This window comes from Amblyomma americanum, chromosome 3, assembly GCF_052857255.1.
Source record: "Amblyomma americanum isolate KBUSLIRL-KWMA chromosome 3, ASM5285725v1, whole genome shotgun sequence".
Lineage (NCBI taxonomy): Eukaryota > Metazoa > Arthropoda > Arachnida > Ixodida > Ixodidae > Amblyomma > Amblyomma americanum.
Genome location: NC_135499.1, coordinates 172,343,151 through 172,365,607, shown reverse-complemented (window position 1 = coordinate 172,365,607; position 22,457 = coordinate 172,343,151). Strand labels below are relative to the sequence as shown.

Here is a 22,457-nt window from a genome sequence, read left to right as displayed (position 1 = left end):
TGAGTTTTCTTCTTTCTACAATCACTGATTGGCTGTTTTTTTCCTTCCCCAGACGTTGACTGTTGACGTTTTCCTTTAACCCGCCGCGGTGGCTCAGTGGTTAGGTTGCTCGGCTACCGAGCCGGTGTACCCGGGTTCGAACCCAGCCGGGCGCGCCGGCCGCTTTTCGATGGAGGCGAAACGCAAAAGGCGGTCCAGGTGTCCGGTGTCCGCCGAGATGTGAGACAGCTTTTATTTCCCCGAAAACCAATTTTCAATTTCCAATTTTCAATTGCCCCGCCGCGGTGGCTCAGTGGTTAGGGCGCTCGACTACTGATCCGGAGTTCCCGGGTTCGAACCCGACCGCGGCGGCTGCGTTTTTATGGAGGAAAAACGCTAAGGCGCCCGTGTGCTGTGCGATGTCAGTGCACGTTAAAGATCCCCAGGTGGTCGAAATTATTCCGGAGCCCTCCACTACGGCATGCATCTCCTCCTTCCTTTCTTCTTTCACTCCCTTCCTTATCCCTTCCCTTACGGCGCGGTTCAGGTGTCCAACGATATATGAGACAGATACTGCGCCATTTCCTTTCCCCCAAAACCAATTATTATTATTAATTTCCAGCGCACTCCAGGTGGTCGAAATTATTCCGGAGTCCTCCACTACGGCATCTTTCTCTTCCTTTCTTTTTTCAGTCCCTCCTTTATCCCTTCTCTTGCGGCGCGGTTCATGTGTCCACCGAGATACGTGAGACAGTTACTGGGCCATTTACTTTCCTCAAAAAACCAATTTTCAATTTCATCTCCAGGCTGCGTTTTTATGGAGGATAAACGCTAAGGTGCCCGTGTGCTGTGCGATGTCAGTGCACGTTAGAGATCCCCAGGTGGTCGAAATTATTCCGGAGCCCTCCACTACGGCACCTCTTTCTTCCTTTCTTCTTTCACTCCCTCCTTTATCCCTTCCCTTACGGCGCGGTTCAGGTGTCCAACGATATATGACACCGATACTGCGCCATTTCCTTTCCCCCAAAACCAATTATTATTACTCTCACTTGCACTGACATCGCACAGCACACGGGCGCCTTTTTGTGTTTCGCCTCCATTAAAACGCGGCCGCCGCGGTCGGGTTCGACCCAAGAACTTCGTCTCAGTAGCTAATAGTACGGCGGATTTGCACGCAGCTCTTGACGTTCCGCGCAGTGCATTTTTTGAAATTTCTTTATAGAGGGAAAAATTGATGCCGCCACCGTCTGGAAGACGTTGAAGTAACGATCGTTAGCTGTTTCGTTCACTAGAATTGATATGAATGAGATTAAAGTGAGGTACACCAATGGAATACGAATTTGACATTTTGGATTTATGTGACGTCATCAGTCAATCACCATTTGGATATATCATTGACGTCACCAATCAATCACCAACTCGATATACTAATGACGTCACCAATCACCAATTGTGTTGCTATATCGATTTACTATGGGGGTCGCCATCTTGAATTCCTCGGATCTGAAAATTTCTCTTTCACGCCGGAGGGAAGTGGTAGCAAACCCAAAGAAATCGAGAAACGTGATGAATAAGAGCTAACCCTCTTAAAAAAAAAAAAGCCGGGTCCCAGTGTAGTTTTCCTGCTCGAAATTTGTCGCTCATGTGGTCCCCGCTACTGTGGAGGGCTGATCCCATGGCTAATATAGGCAACATGACCCTTCACCCGCAAACTCGGTTCTTTGTGGTCATCATGTATAATGAAGCAAGGAGAACTCTAGTTTGTGCTAGTTGGTTCATGATTCAAAAAGAAAACGGCGCGAAATACGGGGACAGAAGAGAAACAAACACGGCGCAGGTTCTGTCGTGTTTGTTTCTCTTTTGTCCCCGTATTTCGCGCCGTTTTCTTTGTGTATCTAATGAAGCAGCGGGAAAACGCCCGGCGTTGGCCAAGCGGGAGGAATCAAACTGTTACGGTTTTCAATAAGGGCGAGCGCTTTGTCGGACTAGGCTATAGGGTGCCTCCATTCAACCAGCGTATACGGTCTGAGAACGTAACGCTCCTGCAGATGAGCGCGCGCTTCACGTCGGAAGACGAAGAAGAGGGTCGTCGGTTGTTGGCACGAGCTATATAGAAAGACGGTAACGTGTGCCCATGGTTGGTGAGTGCAGTGCGTGTCCAGGCCCGTTGAGGTAAGTTCCAGCCATTTCGTGTTTCGTTTATTCACTTCTAAGCTGTCGCCACTGTTTAATCAATTGTAATTATCTACGCGTGTTCCCTTCTGTGTGCTGGAGTATATACTGTCGGTTAGTTCTGGTTATATGTATTGGTTGTTTGACGCAAACAAATCGGAGATGAACTGCCGAAGACGCCGGAAAATTGCCTCATTGAACGTTGGGTATCCTGAACTGTCCTGCGACCGGTTAAGAACTCGGCCAGCCGCTCCCGGCTTTCGCTGTTGAACTCGTCACACTGCCTGCCCGTTCTTTGAACTTAGCGACGCGTTCGGCCGCTCTTCTCACCTCGTTTGCGGCAATGCATACAGCTATACCGTTGGCGACATAAGCGAGTCTTTCTATCTATATCTCTTGGCTTTTGAAAGGTATAAATAACGGACGGCAGATGTTTCCACCGCTAGCAAGAGCTCCGTTCCAATTAAAACACGTGGCACTAGACGCTGCGGCAATGGCTGACTTGTCGAGGCATCGGTGAACGAAGCCGCTCTGTTTGTGCCGGTATATTTGTTCCACTCCCGCTCGAGGCTGTAGGGTGTACTTGCCAGCTGTTTTTTTTTTTATCGCGACATCGTTAAGGAGCTCGTGTCGCAGAAAAGCCAGTGTCGTCGGCGGCGTTGGCCGTGAGCGAAAAATGGCGCATCCCGGTGGACACCTGAACCGCGCCGTAAGGGAAGGGATTTTCCTTCCCTTACGGCGCGGTATACGGGTGTCCAGCCAACACCCTCTAGACTAGGCTCCTCCGTGACGTCATCACACTACGACGGGCGCCGGAGTTCGTGCTCTTCATGAAGGGACGGTGCTGCGCGCTCGTTTGTTCTTGTTAACTGCAGCGCTACGTGAAATCGTCCTTTGAAGATTTTGGCCCCATGATTTAATGCTGGGATATATGTATGATGTCATTTCCGGTACAGTCCGCGGTGAATAGGTTTAAGAACTGAAAGTTAGCGGTCTCCGGATTATGAATATATGTTGGCTATTCAGTATCTTTTACTGTCGCCTAATATTGCCTGAAAGTCCGCACTTTTTTTCTGCGGGGCATTTTTAAAGGCATTTTTTAACCGCATATTCCTAAAAACTGACCGCGTATTTCTAGAGCAGCTATGGTTGATAGGTTGAACACTTTCAGTGCAAGCTTCACATTTTGCCTTTCCATATTAGATGGATTGAGGGCCTTTACTGACAGTGTTGGAGCAGCCTTGATAAGGTGGTCTTCTTCTTTTAGGTGAAGGCCACGGAGGGTCTTGAACGAAGCAGTGATAATTTTTGGGTTGGAGTTCAAATTCATAAGTAAAGGAAAAAAACATGCATGTTCCATGGTTCTTTTGGTTGATCCAATTGTTCCGAATACATTTCAACAGGTGAACAGGGTCAATAACGAAATAAAGAGTACGAGTGGGATCTGTTGGGTGAGGATAGGAGCTGCTGACTTTTGATGACAATCCAAAGAGAGACATTGTTTTGCGATTGATAGAGTTGTTATCTGTGATAACTGCAATGATGCGAAGCTCAACGTTTTCAAGCTCATTTATGATGCTGCGGAGCACAGTGTTCAGCTATTGAGCATTGATTTGTTCAACTGGCAAAATATGAACAACACTTTTTTGTGATGACAGGAGGCTTTGAATCATAAAGATATGAGCTGTCTTTGCTTCATTTGAAGTGTTGCTGGCAGTGCCGACAATCGTGCCACCCTTATAATCAAAATACGCCTGTAGATGGATCTCATCCATCATGAGAACCACTGATTTCTCATGATCCTTCATTGCACTCGCGATCTTCTTGGCATAAAGCAGGAAAGAAGCATCCTGCTGCTCAGCTGCGGGATTTATAACATATGCATTGCATACACGCCTGATCGTGGACTCATGCGGCAATGTGAGACCTCCGGAGTTACGCTAGTACCTATAAGCATGAGGAGAGATGGTAAATAGAAGGCTGGAAAATACCAACAGCCCTGAAGAGTAGCGGGGTGACTTGCTTAAAAGGAGAAAGACTTGTTCCTTTAAAAATGTCAAAGCATCTTGCCGATCTTCGTCTTGCATTTCTTGATTTGTTGCGTCTTCAAGAAGAGATAGCACGAGCTTCCTTATGCCACCTGTCTTCGTCTTCAGGTTTACTGAAGGCAGGAGCCTTATCAGAGCTCTCAACGGCATCCAAAAGACCTGTCAAGCACCGAATATCATTCACAGTTTTTGGAATGATCTCCACGCCATCAAGTTTGGTGACCTCGACATCATGAAAATACAGCTTTAGAGAGAGGTTCTCGGTGACTTTAACTGACTTTTTGACTGCTGGGGCACCATCGACAGTCAGATTGAGGAAGAGTATAAAGTCATGCTGGAAACCACCGTCCAGAATTTGGAGACCTTGATATGCATGGTATGCATTTCAACAGCGCCTGAAAGTTGTCAATTTTGTTTCTGTCCTCTTCCGCCTGGTGCGCTTCAATAGACAAGTTGATGGCATCTAGTAACGCAGCTGCCTGTCGGCGCGTCCTCTTTTCATCTGGGGCTTCTCGAGACGTGCTTGCATTTGGGGCAGAAAGATATGCCGGGCAGTCTGGAAGTATGCTTGGAACAGCATCAGGTCGTAACCGTACGAGCTTCAGCGCCACTTCAATTACTTTTCCGGTCTTTGTGTCCGCGTAGCTTGTTCTATTTGCCATGTCGGACGGTTTAAAGTGGCGCTCGCAGACCTGGGATAAGAAAAAAAACAGACAGTAAAAGCTCTAGAACCTGAAGTTTAAAAATCAGACAGGTACGTGCATGGCAGTACGAGAGAAATTTCTATAAATGTTGTGTGAACTGAATGTCAGCACAACTATTTCGCTACGACTTTACAGATTTACCATCCCCAAAAAGAGGCAGCACTACGGAATTATCTCGCAACATGCTGCCCGCAGCGTTTTCAATGCAACTGAGGAAGGAGTAACAACGACAGTTCAAAGAATGTTTCCTTACAATCGACCGCTTTCCTGGAGTGAAGTCCGCACGGTGGATAGCTCTAATCGATTGAGCTCTTCTTGCTTGGTCCGAAGGGAAGGCGAAGACTCGCACACGCTCACCACCATCATAGTTCTCGCGGCACCGTGGTACGCAGCAATGTCCAGGCATTATCACAGCCTGCACACTGGACACGCGCCTCCCGGCACCGACGTACTTCCTCGTCGATACCGACGTCGTTACCGTACCGGTGCTAACTCTGAAACAGCGTTGAGTTTCGTGACACACGCTGCACGAACAAAAAAGAAACGCAGAAATGCGAACACGTGCAACTACATTCACGAAATGAAGGAACCACTGATGCTTACCGCAGTGCGAACGCATTTTCCAGTCGAGCACTCTTTACGAAAACGAAAAAGGATTACAAAACCACGTACAAAAAACAATATTACCTTCCAAAATAAGCGGTTCAACAAAAAGTGTAAATTTTTACAAAATAACATTTTTATTTTTGCAGCAAAACAGTAATAAAAGCATCAAAATGTTTTCTTAAATTCGATACTTCGGCTGGTACTGCTCCGCGCACGCGTTGTTGCACCAAAGGGTGCGTTCCAATTCTCTAGACGTCCGCCAAGACGTCTAGTGAGACGTCTAGGAAGCCGTTTACATGTCCATGTATTGGAACTTGTCTACTGCTCACGCCGCCTCGCGGCATATTAATTTAACTAAAGCTTATGAACAGCTGTACTATAATTTTTCTTAAACTGAGCAATAACGATAATTAAAACCGTGTTTTCAACAAGTTTACACATTTCTTCTGCAATGACTTTGCGCGTAAACCGGACTGGTGGATGTGCCTATCGGTCAGCTTACTTGTAGCAGACGGGACCGCTCCCCGAAGACGACGCTAAAGACGTATGCGATTATTCTTTTATTATTGATGCTAAATTTCTATTTACACAAGTCGGGTTTGGCGCTCTCTCCCCTTTGTGCATTTTGCCGTGAGCCAGAATCTATTGAACATTTTTGGCTGCATTGTCGCCGATTCAACTCACTGAGAAAAAGGTTGCTGGAGGAGCCCTTGCAGCATCTTGGCCTTAGTTTGAGCAGCCCGCTCTTGCTATCATTTGGCGCCACCACATTTGGGTTCAGCCACAGATCTGTTTGCACCGCTGTTCAAAATTTCCTGATAGAATCTCACCGGACTGCCTTGCTAAGTGTTCCAACCTTTTCTTTTCTATCAATTATTACATTTTGACTAAATCATTAATATTTAATCACTCTCTTTATATTATTATTAAAATTTTAAAATCAAAACATTCATCCCTTTTCTGTTCATGACGAAAAATTCACCGGTGTTGCGCTCCCACGTGCTTTTCCTTTTTGTAAACTGCGTTCAGGTGAATAGCCACCCGATTCTTGGCCGATCCCCCAGTGTGGGTATGTGCCATCTTTTGATAGGCTAACAACAACAACAACAACTGTACATGCTCCTCGAACGTGCTCGTCCAGACAGTCCTGTAAACATAAGAAAGAATACGAAAGATTGTAATAAATATGCGCGAGTGCGATACGGATAATATACACTGCAACAGGAAAACATGCGTGCCATTAAACCTGCTGTCTGCCGTACGTGGCACTCGGAGACGGCGAGAACCCTAAGGACAGCAGCGAGCTTTAATCCTGCAAAGACTAAAATCAATTTGCAATATGCCGGTGTGTTTGTTCTGAGACTGTAGAGATAAAATGCCGGATCACGTAAACAGACCACGTAAACTGACCTACAGCGTCCGCTGCTGTAGCAAAGCTCTCAACAGCACGATTTTCTCTTGCGTGATTCACTGCTAGGAATCGCACGTCCACGAAGATTAACTAGCCACTAGTTTGTGTACCAAATAACATAATGGAATGACTCACATTTTTCCTTTCCTATACTCCGTGTACAGTCCGACGCCCGCAAGAGCCCGACTCGCTCATCCGAGTACATCAGCTCCGCCATCTTTAGACAGCAAATTAGCCTGCATCGATGTAGACTTCGGCGAAGAAGTCATCTTAGACGGCTTCGTGAGGAATGGAACGCATCGAAGATCACGGAGACCGGTTGGAGAAAGTGGGGGCATGACGGGCGCTCCTCGAAAGCGCCGAGATCTGGTCAGTCGTAGTGCGATGACGTAGCCACAAAAGAGAGGAGGATATGGAGAGGCCTTAGCTAGTCTAGAGGGTGTTGGTCCAGCGCGAATTGATCGACAGGCGTCATTTCCTTTCCTTAAAACCAATTTTTCATTTCATTTTCCTTCCCTTACGGCCCGGTTCGGGTGTCCACCGAAATATGCGAGACAGGCGTCCTTTCCTTAAATTGTCCAACGGGCAACGCGTCGCGCCGAACGGGCGATGGCGTTCCGTGGAGCCCTTGGTAACGCTGCGACACGCTGTCGCGTCTCACTCTTTAAGACGAAGCTTAAGCGTCCTCCAATTTTTTTTTATTTCTGGATACCGTTCGGACTGAACATTTCAGCCTCGTGTTCGGCCTGAGGTTCGCCGCGGTTTCCGAACGATTTTCACCTTAGTTAGCCGATAATTTGTTTATTACTGAACGGCGTTTGCGTGGATGAAAAAGTACCGGAGCAATATCGGCACGTCAAGTGTAATTCCGCGTAGATGGCGGATTGTGTGGGCAGGGACATTGGGGAGTGACATGAAGCGCGTAGTAAAGCGTACTGGCGGTAGGGGTGAATGGCACCGCCTCACTTTTTCACCCGAGGGAGTTCTTACGGACGGGTCTTTCGGTGCCGTTGAATCAGAATCTCTATTATTAAGACCATCAGTGCGGGTTGCTTTCATTTACCGATGCTCTCTGTGACGTCAGAGAATCTCGGGCGAGTAACGTCGAGAGTGACGTCGAGTGACGTCACTCAAGTGACGTCACTCAAGTGACGTCGAGAGCCAACGGTGCGAGTAATTCAAAACAGGCTGTTCTAAAGCAAACGCGTTGTGCGTGGCTTCGAGGAGTACCGATCGAAGCAGGCCACCGCTGTACCAGAACTCGTGGCCCAGATGTCGAACCCTGTGCGTTGGAGGCTTGATTGAAACCTGCCGAGCAGGCAGGCAGCCGCTCCCGCGGGCTTTGCGTGTGCTGCAGACGCCGAGGGGATTTGCGCGCTTTATATTTAAGCGCCCCGGTATCGACTTATCGATTGCAGGTCCTCCTCCCGTGTATTATACACAGCCAGCCTCCGCGCCTCTCACCAGGCGTGCGCTCTCCGCTTGTGTGCAATCTGCGCTCGGCTGCGGCATTTCTGCGCGGGCCGCGTCTGTGCTTGAAGAAGAAACAACGCGAATTGCCTCTCCCGTTAATTGAGTCCTTCATCTTGCTCTTTTCTTGATACGGGACGAAGCAGGGCAGGTGTAATGCGACGATTCGTTTCCTTCAATTGTGTTCTCATTGTTTTGCCGCGCTTTAGTGAATGGTCGATCCCTGTTATAACGATCTCGGTGATCTCGGTATGACGAAAAGGATCTGATGGCAATTTTTGTATCCCCCCGCCGCGGTGGCTCAGTGGTTAGGGCGCTCGGCTACTGATCCGGATTTCCCGGGTTCTAACCCGACCGCGGCGGCTGCGTTTTTATGGAGTTAAAAAGCTAAGGCGCCCGTGTGCTGTGCGATGTCAGTGCACGTTAAAGATCCCCAGGTGGTCGAAATTATTCCGGAGCCCTCCACTACGGCACCTCCTTCTCCCTTTCTTTCACTCCCTCCTTTATCCCTTCCCTTACGGCTCGGTTCAGGTGTCAACGATATATGAGACAGATACTGCACCATTTCATTTCCCCCAAAACCAGTTATTATTATTATTATTATTGTATCACGGCTCAGGGCTCCCGCATTTCCGCGGTGGTCCGGAGAGCAATGGCCGCATATCCTGACGTTGGCCTGGTGCACCAGGGTTCGGGCACCGCTGGTATAGCGTCTGTATAGAACGCATCGTCTGACGCCGTAGTGTTAAGTGCGGGGATGCTATTACGTCGCCGCTACGTTCTTGGTCGAAGGCGCTGCGTTGTGTTGAGGACGCGGTGCAGGTGATTGATGCCTGGCGTAGACATTCACGTTCGAACGTCACTCTCGTCTTCGCTAGGACGAGTGCTGTCGAGCGAGGGGCGCGCTCCAGTGGCATCCTTTTCCGACTATCCGTCTAGTCGATATATGAGCCGTGGCTCTAAACTATTTGCGCTCGCCGCTTTTGCTATTTCTGTCTCGCCTCGCTTGTTCGTCACACCTGGCCGGCGCGTCTCGGGTTTCTCTCCGTTGTGCGCGTGTTTCGGTAGCACCACTGACAGCCACCCCAGCAGGACTCCATCGCGAGTGACCGATAGGTGGCCACCGTCGTGGGAGACGCGCAAGTCGGTGGCGGCGCGCTGCTTGGCAGCTACACCCCTGCTTCCACTTTCGTTTCTCAGCTCTGTGCGTGCATGTGTTGTATTGTGCGTGCGAGGGTGCGCTCCCCGAACCTCCTGAATAGCCCTTCCAGTTAGCATTCCCCATCCGTCTATCCACCGACGACAGACAACTCTGTCACGGTTTCCTTTGGGTCGGTTGCCGCGCCCTGGCCCTTCTCGTTATTTTTCACCCCGCTCAAAGGGAGGCGCCGCCGTCGGGTTTCATTGCGTGTCGGCAATTATCGGCTGGTTAGCCGGAGGAACACGGTCACCACGGTTGCCACCGATGCCGCCGGCGTAGCACTGTGGGGGCGGTACGAAAGAAGGACGCCGCGGGGCCCAGACCAGAAACGTGGGAGCCGCGGAGGAGGAATAAAAGGAAGCAGTCCTTTTTGTTTTTTTGTTCTTCCCTACTTTCCGCGACCTTGTCGAGGCAGGCCGTTGGCTAAAAGGAGGCCCTGAAGAGTGCTGACCCTCGTCACGAAGTCGGCCTCTGCTTTTTCTCTCTCTCCCCCCCCCCCCCCCCCCCCCATTCCGTCCCACTTCTGCGTTTAGCTTTCCCTAACTCATCCCGCGGGCAGTGACCACTTAACGACAGCAGTGGCAACGGCTTCAGTCCTTCGTTCCACCGTAGCCGAGTTGGTTCCCCTCCCTCTTTCTTGCTGTCTTCCCCACAGTTGAGAAGAATTATCGACGCTGTTGTCGCCTGCATTGTCAGTAGTTCTTTCTCCTATCTCTCATTTTCGTTGCCGAGCCCCCCCCCCCCCCCCCCCCCTCCCCCATCCTTGTGTGCTTTCTTTTATTTTTTTCTCTGCGTGGTTTCAAAAGGAGCGCTTTCTCTTGGCGGCTGCCTGCCGTTATCAGTTCGTGTTTCGGGAGGTGGGTGCAGACTGTGTTGGGGCATTGGTTGGGTGCCATAAACCGAGGTGCCGACTGGCGAAGCGCGGGAAATTGGCGCCGTCCACTTGTCCCTCGGAGCGAATCGGAAGCAACGACACTGTTTCGTGGTTGTGCGCGCACGTTTGGTGACTGCTGCAGTTTGCGTCTCTTTAACAGCAAGGGTTGTGGGGATCAGCTGTATTGTATGTTGGGGGTGCTGCGTCCCGCGCCTTGTTTCGCGCGCTTATGTCGTCGGAGAAGAACAAAGAAACGCCGAGTCGGCCGACGTGAATGCGACGTCTCGAGTCCCGCCAAGGTTGCTTACGCGCAAGGAAGGACGCTGTCCCCGGCATCGGCGATGGTCCTGTCGAACATGTTCTCCAACAGATCATTCCGCCTTTTCGGTGAGTGGAAGCTCTTGCGGCGGCTTGCGGACAATTTATTATTTTGGACATAGATGAACTGGATGGATGATGGCCGCCACTTCGGATGGAAGGCCGTTCCAGTCGTTGGCTCTTCTGAGGAAGAAAGACTGCTGATATGTTACAGTGCGAAATTGCTCGGGGTAGACGGTGTTAGGGTGAGAGTTACGGGATTTCCGACGAGCGCGTGTGATACGGAGGGGATCGTGGTTAACTTGTAGCGCTGCAAAACTGCGCTCTTCGCCCAGGAAACTTGGCTGTGCGCACGTTGTGCTTTGTAGACGCGTTTTTGACGTCGCCTAGCCGAGCATCTTAGCCATTGTGCGTGTTTCCTTCTGGCGGTGTGTTACCGGAGCTGAGCGTTAACGGCTTCCGGGTCAAGCTTTGCAACTTGCAGCGTTCAGTTTAACCTGAAATTCGCAGCGCGGTATCAGCTGTGGTGCGGATATGACTAGCACACGCTGCGCTGTATGTATATCTCGGCCAGTGACTTTAATCTCGGCTGGCGTCGCGTGACGTCAGTCAGTGTTTCCGTGGTCAGAGAAAGGCCGCTGACCCGCACGTGATTGGCGTGAGAGCGAACGATTTCTTTCTTCGCCATTAGAACCGTGACCTCCAAGATCGTGCGACGATGATCTCGCAGCATGCAGTGGAAATGGGCTTCATATCTATGCACAGTAGATTGTTTCCATCGTCGTCAGCTGCGCCTGTGGTTGCATCTTACGTGCGTGCTTGCTGGGGTCTCTGGCCTTGGGAGATCGCGCTTAGGCAGCTCGCTACTGGTCTGGCGCCCGCTCCACCGCCCGAATATTTCACTTTTTTTTTTCGTTTATCTGCACATAGTTTTGGTTCCTATCCCTTGCAGAAAACGCATGCATGGTTTCAACTTCATATATGAACCTCTGTTATAATACAACGCCGATAATAGTAATAAAAAAATTGACAGTTCATCTCTTCGTCGAGGGTAGACGTAAGCATGAAATGTATGCGGGAAAGGTGTACCGCGTTCCAGGGCGTCTCGTAGATGGCGGCACCAGCCCTCGAGACAAACGCAAAATTTCTGGGGTCACTTAAGACTATACCTACCTGGTCTAAACGCGAAAGCGTTTTTAATTCCCCTTTAGTATTTATTTTTACCTTTCTAATCTATCTCTCTCTCTCTCTCTCTCTCACACACACACACACACACACACACACACACACACACACACACACACACACACACACACACACACACACACACACACACACACACACACACACACACACACACACACACACACACACACACACACACACACACACACACACACACACATGCAGTCGTAAGACAAGGCATACACTAGGTTTTCCAAGAAGCAACGCAGTTTTGTGTCCTATGGGTTCAATAAATAATAAAAAAGTTTTGTGGCATATATGGGTTGCGTGCTCGTCTCGCAGTCTGAAAGTCACGGGTTCAATTCCCCTGCATCTTCGAGAAAAATTGGCGAATTGATTGTTGGCGTAAATTGTTTGTTGTGCTGCGCGCTCTGACGCGATGGCCTCCGCCGGCTGCCCCTTGTCTGCTCCGACTTCTTGCTCTCCATTGTGGGGAGTGTTCTGTTGTTGTTGGAGAATGGCGCAGTATCTGTCTCACATCTCGGCTGACACTTGAACCCCGCCGTAAGGGAAGGAATAAAGGAGGGACTGAAAGAAGAAAGAGGTGCCGTAGTGGAGGGCTCCGGAATAATTTCGACCACCTGAGGATCTTTAACGTGCACTGACATCGCACAGCACACGGGCGCCTTAGCGTTTTTCCTCCATAAAAACGCAGCCCCCGCGGTCGGGTTCGAACCCGGGAACTCCGGATCAGTAATCGAGCGTCCTAACCACTGAGCCACCGCGGCGGGGCATCCATTCGGACTGAAAATTTTGGAAACGTTCGGCCTCGGCGCTGTTTCCGGACAAGGAAACGCATCTCCGGGTCGTTGTCTTCGCGGGAGTTCGCAGTGCAGAGATGCAAGAAGCCGATCTATTCACATTCGCAACGCGACTTTTCTGAATCCGTTTCCGCGGCTCTGAGGTATGAGCCCGTGGATTAGTTACCAAATACCAGCTGCGATGGAGACGCCCGTGTGCTGCAGTGCAAATGGTCGAAATTAGTCCGGAACCCTCCACTATTGAGCCTCTTCCTTCTTTCACTCCTTCGTTATTTTATTTCCTCAAAACCATTTTTTTTTTATTTTGCGCGCGAATTCGATACGGCTGGAGAGTTGAGGCTGTCATATTTCATGCGCGTGAGCGCTTCGTGTCTCATGTTCGCCTGCGTACGACAGTCGCGGGCCTGTAATTAACTGAGTTTCCGTCCTCGTCTAATGCCGACTGCGTGCAGCGCTTTGTGATTATGCCTTTCGCAGTCCTTTGACGACAGCGGCGGCCAGGAAAACGCGCTGGAAGGCAAGCTCCGACTATGTCCTTTTTTTTGTTACTGCTTTAGTATTAGAAGCCTTTTGGAAAAATCTGTCCGGCTGGTTTTAGGCCTCGATTGGCAGGTGGAAAAATAGAGATAGGGAAATCCTCTGAGGGAAGACGAAGAGAGGACGAGAGGCGACGGGTGAGAGAGAAAAAGTGGTACGGCGTTTCACACGGTGACTTAGGGAGTGGATCACGCCATCCGCTCGCGCGGCCTGAACCCGTCAGCAGCAATTATGTCCGGAGCGAACGGTAAAGGTAACACATACTCTGCTGCATCAATCGCATTGATCGACTTTTTTATGTTGATAGTTTTGACGTTTAATAACGGAACTCGCCGCAGGTTCTATATTGTGATCATCAGCGAAGCGCAACCCGACAGAGTCAATTGTCCTGACTTGGGTAGGCCTAAAACTTTCTCTTAAAAAACGAACTATTTTATGCTTTTAAACGACCACTTATTGTGAGGGAAGGAGTTAAAAGAATTACAAGGCGCAACCGCCGGCTCGAAGTGCTTAATGAGCACCCAACAGCCAGCGAACGGCGACAAACCCTGAAATGTGTCCCTCGTACAGGTCCCGCGAATTCTTTCCAGCGCGTTTCCCCCCCTCAATCGACGGAGCAGAGCGCGCCCCGGCAACAGTGGAGGTGCAGTCAGTGCCCTCGCTGCCGCGACGCCAGGAGGGGCCACCGCCGATGTGGCAGCGTGCCGCGAGGCACCTCTGGCGTCGCACGCGCGGCTGCCGACGCCGCTGACCCGCCCCGCCCAACCAGCACCGCCGCTCCCGCCACAGGGGCGAACCCAACTGCTGCTGCCGCTACTCCGCCACTCCGCCGTGTCGCGGGAGCTAAAACCGCCGCTGCCGTGGCGCGGCGCTGGAGGCGATATGTGCGCGCGCGTGTGCCGGCCGCCGCGGGGAGGCGTGACGACGTCGGCCTTGCGTGCTCCCGCGTAGCGGGGGCCGACGTCGGAGGGGCAACCCTCTCTCACCCCCCCACGCTCCAGCTGCTCCAGCTTCACGTCGTCAGGGTCGTTTGACCAGCCTCTTCTGGCGCTCCGACGTTACCAGGTTCCGTACTGCTCGGTGTGCAGGGGAGGGTTCGCAACTGCCTGTCGCGCGCGCGTCTTCGCTTCCTGCAATCTGCTCTCGACGCAATAAATGTTTTACAATCAATCAGTCGCTTCCTCCATTTTCTCAGCCGCAGCGATAGTGTTCGAACTGCTTGACGCGCATGCTGCTTGTCAACGTTTCTAGATATTTAAAAACGTCGGCTGTAGTAGCGGGACAGCGTGAAGACTTCAGAACCGAAAGTTCTGAAGTTGTCGCTTCAGTGTGGAAACTCGGCGGCTCTTTTTGGTCGATGTAGTGAAATGGCGTGTGAATTAGAAACATTTACCTTACAGCAACGAGACTATCAACGTTATCAGAGCACGTTAAATGAGCACATATTTAATAACGATCATGAAAACTTTTCAGAATTACACTTTGTCTTGGTAGAGAAGAAGATATACGTTGATGTCCACGGGGCCCACAGTCGTAAGCCGTTTAAATTCTATTGATGATTTAAGCGTTTTAGTTGAGTTCTAAGCTTTGCCGAGAACGGCGCGGCTTGCTCAATATCGTTGGTGAACGCGTTTGCACGAAACGTAATACGTCTCTTATGGCTTCTGTAAAGTTCAGCGGGAATCATGGCGAAATAGATCGTAGGCTGCTCGTCTGAGACGTTCGCGCCTCTTTGTGACACGTCAGATGTTTGTGAGCGCATACTTTGAATTGCTTTCTTCGTATGGGTGTTGGCCTGGCCGCTCGAGAATGTTTGTCGCGCATCTGTTAAGGTTCAACTTGCAGACACACGTATGCAGAGAAGCGTCACTGTTACTTCGTCATTTAAGCCACTCTGCATAATAGAGGGGGAGGAGGGGGTAAATGGGGCATAATAAGTCATAAGGACCATAAACCTGTAAAATTGAAGCTAACGTACAAAATAAACACTACAGTAAAAAAATACATGGGGGATAATTTATTTAAAAATAGAAAGTAGTCCTGTAATTGTATTTAAAGCGTTCACAAGTGAACTTGCTCTTACGCGCAATTTACACTTTAGTGAACACTGTATAATATGTACACAGCATGTTTTGAAAAAGCTCAGTTATATTTAGAAGACCGAGCAATGAAAAATCGTTTCCGAGTATTATGACCATGCAATTAAGCAGCGCACATGAACCAGAAGCACGTGTCCTGCTGGACATGCGTGCAAACCGAGCTGGTTATGAATATGGGTCGAAGCATGCACCGCGGTTCATCTAGTGCTAAAAGATGGTTGACATAATTTCAGTTTTTGTGCGGATAGGTGTAGCCATCTTGGGTCTCGTGTACAGGTTTTATGACCATGACAATTGTAGCGCTCTGTTAACATGAACAGGAAGACGCTTAGCAGAGCTGCTTGACTTTTACGAATGTTTCAAATTAGCGCAACCACTTGCAACACATAGAAAATTTCTGTGCCAACAGCCTAGCGTCTTCAACCTGTTCGCACCCATGGTCTATGGACCCGCGAGGTTGTATTGATTGGGTACCGCGGTTTGGTCGCAAAGTGACCACACTAACCTTTTATGAGTTAAAAGTGTGCAAAAAACGAAATAAAGGTGTCGCCATAGTCGGCCGCTTTCGGATTTTCGATGCATGCGCCGTCATCGACTTTTTTTGTCACGGATCCCGCGTGGTGTGTTTTAACCCGGAGGTATAGCCTCCCGGGTTAAGTGTTTTAGGTCATCGTATTCCCGATCTTTCGTCCGTTTGTTCTGTAGATGCTTCCAAACGCTTGGAGCCAGTAGTTCTGCCGCCACGGCTGTGGAATAATGGATCCGGCTTAGTAAAGAGTTAGAAAGCATCGGCTTTGTCCACAATGTCAGCTTTATGCAGCCGCACACGAACAAAGGTTGACAACCTCATGAGGTCGACCACAACCTCAGACGTGAGTTTGAGGTTGAGTGAGGTCGTCATTCAGTGAGGTCGAGACTTTTTACACTTGTTGCGGCTTACTCCGACGAGTGCCGCTTCCGAAGCGGAGTTGGAGCGCACCACCGCTGTGTTCATGCAATGACGCTTGGTGTTCGGTTTCCCGTTTCGACATCCGGATGCCGCAGTCCGCTCTTAGCTTTTGGTGCTACGCTGTAATCTCCGTTCAGCCCGAGCCTACAGGAAGACGCACCCCTCTAGTCTTCCTGGAAGGAGTGCTGCTGTCACAGCACGCCACTCTCCCTCTCTGTCACCCCGCTGGCGTAGCAGCCGTAGCTGCCTGCCGGTCGGCTCAAACTCCCGGGAACGCGCAAAGCACCCGCGGTAGCTTTGTCTGATGCCGCAAGCAAATAACTTCAGTCCAATAGGCACGCCATAAATTCGTCGCAGCGCGGATGGTCCAAGGCAAGACTACTTCATGTTCATGCTCATTGCCGGAAAAACCTGTATAACACCGTCGAAGCTTTTGATAGATGTCTTTCCCCTTCGAATGTCACACTACTTCTGTGTATTCCCGTTCCGTAATGCAAGCAGATGCAAATATAATTTAAGTTTTATACCCTTCTAAATAATCTCTCTTTGGTCTCCTGTTCCTTGTTCCTTCTCGGAAATTCACATATTATGCTGAAACTCCGCAGCACGGGGCGAACGTATCAGCATTGCGGTGTTAGAGCGGTAAAATATGCAAAACTATAATGAATGAATGATAATGTGGTAGCTGATTCCTTTTCCATTTTTCAAAAAATAAAGATGCGTGAATAGAACTGACTCCGTGCTGGCGCTGTGCTGCTGAGTCGGTGTTCCAAATCTTCTAATATGACGTTTAATGGGACACACTGTTGGTAGCTTCTGTCTTTTAGTGTGCGATTTTTGTTTGTAAAGCGGCAACTCCATGGACACTTCCTCGCGTATGTGCGGCGCGCCTGCGCGCCCAGCGCCGCGCCGCGACGGGCGTCGAAAAGGGGAATCCACCTCCATGCTGCTCCTGCTTGCCCGTTCCCTCTCTCGAGCCGACGGAAAGAATTTCAAGGTGTGAACAAAAGGGGTTTGGGGGGGGGGGGGGGGGGGGGCGGCGCTGAAAGGACAACTTAAACCGCGAAGAAAAATGGGGGGAACCTGAAAGACCTCCATGCCAAGAAAAAAAAAGTCCCCGAGAGCACCGCGGTCCTCCTATTGTAAACCGGACCCCGCTTCCGAAGCGCGCGCAAGCGCCCGAGCGCAGGCGAGGATATCTGACATGTACAGATATCTGCGCCCCGCTCGCGCATGCGCAGACGGGCTCCAGCGTACGCCCGTGCGCGTAGGCGCCCCGCCCGTACGCCTAGGATGTGTCCATCGAGTTGGGGCATTAGTTCGTAATCATTGTTTTTTTTCTTTTCTGGTATGGTATCAGGTTGGCGGCCTGCCTTGACACTGCTCACAGCGTTATCTTTCCTTTTAACTATTTTGCAGAGACCCGTCGTTCACCTTAAACGGCTTTGCATAATACTCGCGCGGTGCTCGTGGGTAAAATACTGCGGGGATGCCGGCGTACCATTGATTAGTTCAGTTTTGAAGGAAAACAGAGTGATTGACTCAAAGCAGCTTGTCTCAGACTGGTTGACGAAATGGCACCCATAATTCTGTTCAGGTGTATAGTATTTAGGCGTTTTTTTTATACCTAGGGGGGGGGGGGGCGGGGGGGCTGGAAAAAGATTTCGCTGTAGCGAAATTTGAGCGGAGAGCAGTGGTGTTCTTGACAGAGAGAGAGCGGTTCACGCTGCCCAATCTAGGCCAGTTGTTCTGGCCCGTGTGATTTCAGTAGTTGGCACATTGTTCGAAGTCGTAATTTGGCCCGTTCCTGCAAAGTGCAGCGGGATCACCGAGTCTTCGGAGAATTCCCAGGATTTCGAAACCATTACCGTCGCCACTTGGAGGGAAGTGGCGGCAACGGCGGAGGGTCTTGACCTCCGAAGAACATCAGCATCATCGTCCTTAATTATTAGCTGCAATTATTCCTGTTTTCCCCATAATTATTGTCTTCAGTTGCTGGTAATGTACAATATTTAATCAATATTCTGGAAACTTTTAATTTGGTAGCGGTATGTCGACTTCCCCGGGCTCATAAAGGTGCGCCATCACCTCAAGGGTCAACGGCTGTGTCGTTGCATGGTCATTGCAGTATGTCACACATGAGAACTTGCGCATTTACCTGCTCTACAAGCCGAATGTCATTAATGTGGGCCGAGCTGAGGGCACTCGTTGTAATGCGTCATGCGCGCATGTGTAGTAATCTGGAATCCATATGGACCTTGAAGGGGGGACGGGTGGGGACCAGCTGTGACATTACATCGTTGTCACGTCACTAGGTGTGGCGTCACATTATATCGCTGTCACGTGACCAGGTATTACGTCACTCATATGCTGTCATCACTAATACTAGGCTTAGCGTTACCTAATTACATTAATAAGCATTGGTCAGGCATGTTGGTCAGTGTGTGTTGATTAGCATTAATTAATAGTGTTACGTCATCATCTTCGTCACGTGACGTCACATGGTGCCGTTTCTTGCGGACACTTTTTTTGCAGTATGACCTTGAAACTGAGCCATCCAATGCTTTCGAATTAATAAAAGAAGCCGCTCACTTCTACACAGACATAAATACAACGTCCGCCGCGGTGGCTCAGTGGTTATGGCGCTCGGCTGCTGACCCGAAGGACGCGTGTTTGATCCCGGCCGGGGCGGTCGAATTTCGATGGTGGCGAAATTCTAGAGTCTCGCGTGCTGTGCGATGCCAGTGCACGTTAAAGAACCCCAGGTGGTCGAAATTCCCGGAGCCCTTCACTACGGCGTCCCTCGTAGCCCGAGTCGCTTAAGGGACGTTAAACCCCCATAAACCAATCCATAAATACAACGCGCCTTTGTTGGTGCACTACAGTCGCAGCTTGTTTTCTAAGGCAGCATACAGAGGACTGAAAAGAACGTTTGCTGGGTGACAAAATTTTCATCTACGCTAAGTGCTCTCGCTATGGCGGATAGAGCTAAAAAATCGAAATATACTGATATGCGTCTACGTAGCCGACCAGTTTCTTTACATTCGCTATTCTCAAGTCTAAGAAGAGTATCGTGAATACCCCCCCCCCCCCCCCGCTTTCCCAGTTCCGGTAGTGGTGTAGGGGGCCTGTGTTTGACAATTGCCGGTTCGTGCGTGAATGAGCGAGAGGCTTCCAATACGAACCATTACGCACGAAGCAGTTGCCGAATACTGACACTGATAAGCTTACAATTAGGTAGTGAAGCAAATGAAAAATTACCCTCCGACGTGCTGGTGGTAACCGCGTAAGGGACACCCCTGTCCGCAGGCCATAAAGTCTCCGAGGGCTCATCTCAGATTATAAGCTTCTCCTACTGCATGCATATCAATAGTGTCTGCACACACCTTCATAACTACAGACCGCTTAGTGCCGCTATTGTGATAACTAGTCATCACAATGGTACCATCATTTTGGCTTTCCTGTCTGACAGGATTCTCATAATTGTTTTTAACTGAAAAACTTCTTAATCGCTCTTTTTGTTTGTTTTCTGAGGTTGAGCAGCGCCGACCTCAGCCTCAAAATTTGAGGTTGATGTGAGGTTTAATGAGGTCGCCAGTGGCCTCAGTAAAAGTGCGGTGAGGTCGTCTCAGGAGACCTCAACCTCAACTGATGAGCTTGAGTGAGGTCGGCAAATTTTTTTTGAGGATTAGGTGAGGTCGTCGAGATTTTTGAGGTCAAATGCCCACCTCTGCACACGAAGGTGAGAACGTGGCCAAGGCTGGTGGAGAGCGGGCGAGTGTTAATGGCTCGTCAAACAGCGAAAGCAGCGAGGGACACCAAGCGCGCTGGCCCTCACGTAAAGAAGCGGCTGAATGTAAAGCACGCAAAGCCGCGAAGGGAGCCGAGCACTTTTTCCATAAGTGGCTGGTGATGGCGGATGCTGCTTAGGAGAGAGAAAGTAATTTAATGAGAGGAAAAGTGGAGAGGTCGGCCTGCGGTAAGGTGACCCTAGCCTGCTACTCCACACTGGGGAAGAAGGAAGAAGAGAGCGTGCGAAAGGAAGGTGATGTCATAATGCAATGAATTGCCTGGAGCGGTCTGGGTTTGAGGAGACTACGCGCGCACTGGGTGGCACTCATTTCGCGCGACGACATGTAGCACATGGAGTGCGCGTCTTCCACATGCAGCATACCCTTTGTCTTGCACACACATACGCACCGCTCAAGCCGCGAAAGCAGCCAGGGAGATATCATGCCCCGTTGCTCAGCTTGGATGAACAGAAGCGGGCGGAGCGAGAGTGCGCTACGTCTTTCCTGCAATGTGCATTTCATGTTTTTACCCACTCTCGATGGACGAGATAGGACGCAGATTTTTATCGTTTCCTGTTCTCCGTAGCTTACTCCTCTTCTGGCATAGAAATTTGTTCTCATCATGACCTCGCCTAGGGCTCTTAGATGTGATCCCCCGCCAAAGGGGATGGCCGCATCAGCATCGGCGGACTCATCGACCGAATGTGTAGTCATACTCCTTGAAGGCCAACGCTCTTTCGTGCCGGGGTGTCATTTTTGGAATGCGTGTAGGGGGCGTGTTGTTATAGGAGGCCTTTGCCGCTTCAACCTGCGAGTCATCGGACTCGCATGGCAACAGCGTTTCCGGGCCGATGAAAGGAGAGAGAAAGGGGCTTCCTTCGGCTGCGTGTGCAAGAAGAGGCGTCAGCGGGGGAGAGCGCAGTGGGAGGGAGGGAAGCGGCCGGCGCTGCGATGGCGTTGACTCGCGGCCCGCACGCTCTATGCACGTACGGTCGATCGCCAAATGTCGGAAGGTCGCCAACGTGACTCGAGAAACTATAGCGTCGGGGTCTGACGTGGCAGGTGATCCGCTATAGCGCCGGCAACTTTCTCTGCTCGTAAAAGCAAGCCAAAGACGCGCTTTTTTTGAGGAGCTCCCCGCGAGGAGCTTGCGCGTTGCGGAATGGGAATGATTCACTAGCTCGCAGCCGTAAGCCTTCGCGCAGTCGTATTGGTGTGGTGTTGTGTAGGTGGCCGCCGCGGTGGCTCAGTAGCTCTGGCGCTCGGCTGCTGACCCGAAAGACGCGGGTTCGATCCCGACCGCGACGGTCGCATTTCGATGGAGGCGGAATGCTACAGGGGCCATGTACTGTGCGATGTCAGTGCACGTTAAAGAGCCCCAGGTGGTCGAAATTTCCGGAGCCTTTCACAACGGCGTCCCTCATAGGCTGAGTTGCTAATTTAATAATTAGGGAAACCGGCCGCGCAGGACAATAAGTCGAAGTTTCTAAGAATGCTCGGAAAGTGTAGATAGAGTTCCCACGCTAAAAAGACGAGTTCAGATTCTTCTTTAGTCCACCTTTCCCATTGCGGCGGGCTTGAGGTGTCCACAGAAATGTGAGACAGGTACTGCGCCACTTCCTTTCCTCAAAAATCACAATTTTAGGTATTTTTGTGGCTTTGAGGCCCGCAATCTTTATTTTTGAAAAACATTGTTTTTTTTAGGCAACGACATAGCGGCAACATTTGTTTTTTTTTGTATGTGCTTTTAACAAAAAGAAAAAAAAGAGTAGTTTCCTCGTTTCCCGTAGCAGTCGTACGAAACGGTGCTGATCGAAGCGTCGGCTACTCTGCCCACGACCGCTGCATCCAGTCCGGCTGTACATGGGCCGTGCTCTGTCGTGCACGTGATCGCGTTTGGCCAATAGAGGTGCAAACTGCGCATTGAAAGCAAACGTGCGGGCGTCTCTGCCAGTCTCGACGGCGGTTACACCGCGAAACCGTGGTCTCGACCCGAAACCGAAACCATGCCAATTGGCATGGTTTCGGTTTCGGTCTTGCGATTGTGTGGTATGCGTGCGCACCGCGCTATTTCGCATTTCTTTTCCAAGCCGTGTTTGTGGAACGGAACATGCGCAGAAGACAGACATGTGATGTAAAGAAAAAAAGAACATCACTTAGCTGCCGTGTCACGACCGTAAAAGAAGAAAAACATGAACCCATGTGCGCTCTGACCAGGCACTGATCATGATCGTCGCTGTTTCAGATTGCCGCAGTCACGCACCTAAAAACGTCTACTGTAGTATGCAAGTG

At 50.3% G+C, this 22,457-nt stretch overlaps 1 protein-coding gene and 1 pseudogene across 1 annotated transcript in view; one reads left to right on the top strand and one right to left on the bottom strand.

Moving 5' to 3' along the window:
• Positions 1-2,105: 2,105 nt before the first annotated feature.
• The window catches only part of LOC144125434 (zinc finger MYND domain-containing protein 11), a 48,577-nt gene continuing 28,225 nt past the window's right edge, over positions 2,106-22,457 (top strand). Inside the window, 1 exon segment of the mRNA XM_077658804.1 lies at positions 2,106-2,151. The gene's annotated coding sequence lies outside the window, so the exon portion shown is untranslated.
• On the bottom strand, positions 4,258-5,309 carry LOC144124263 (uncharacterized; annotated as a pseudogene).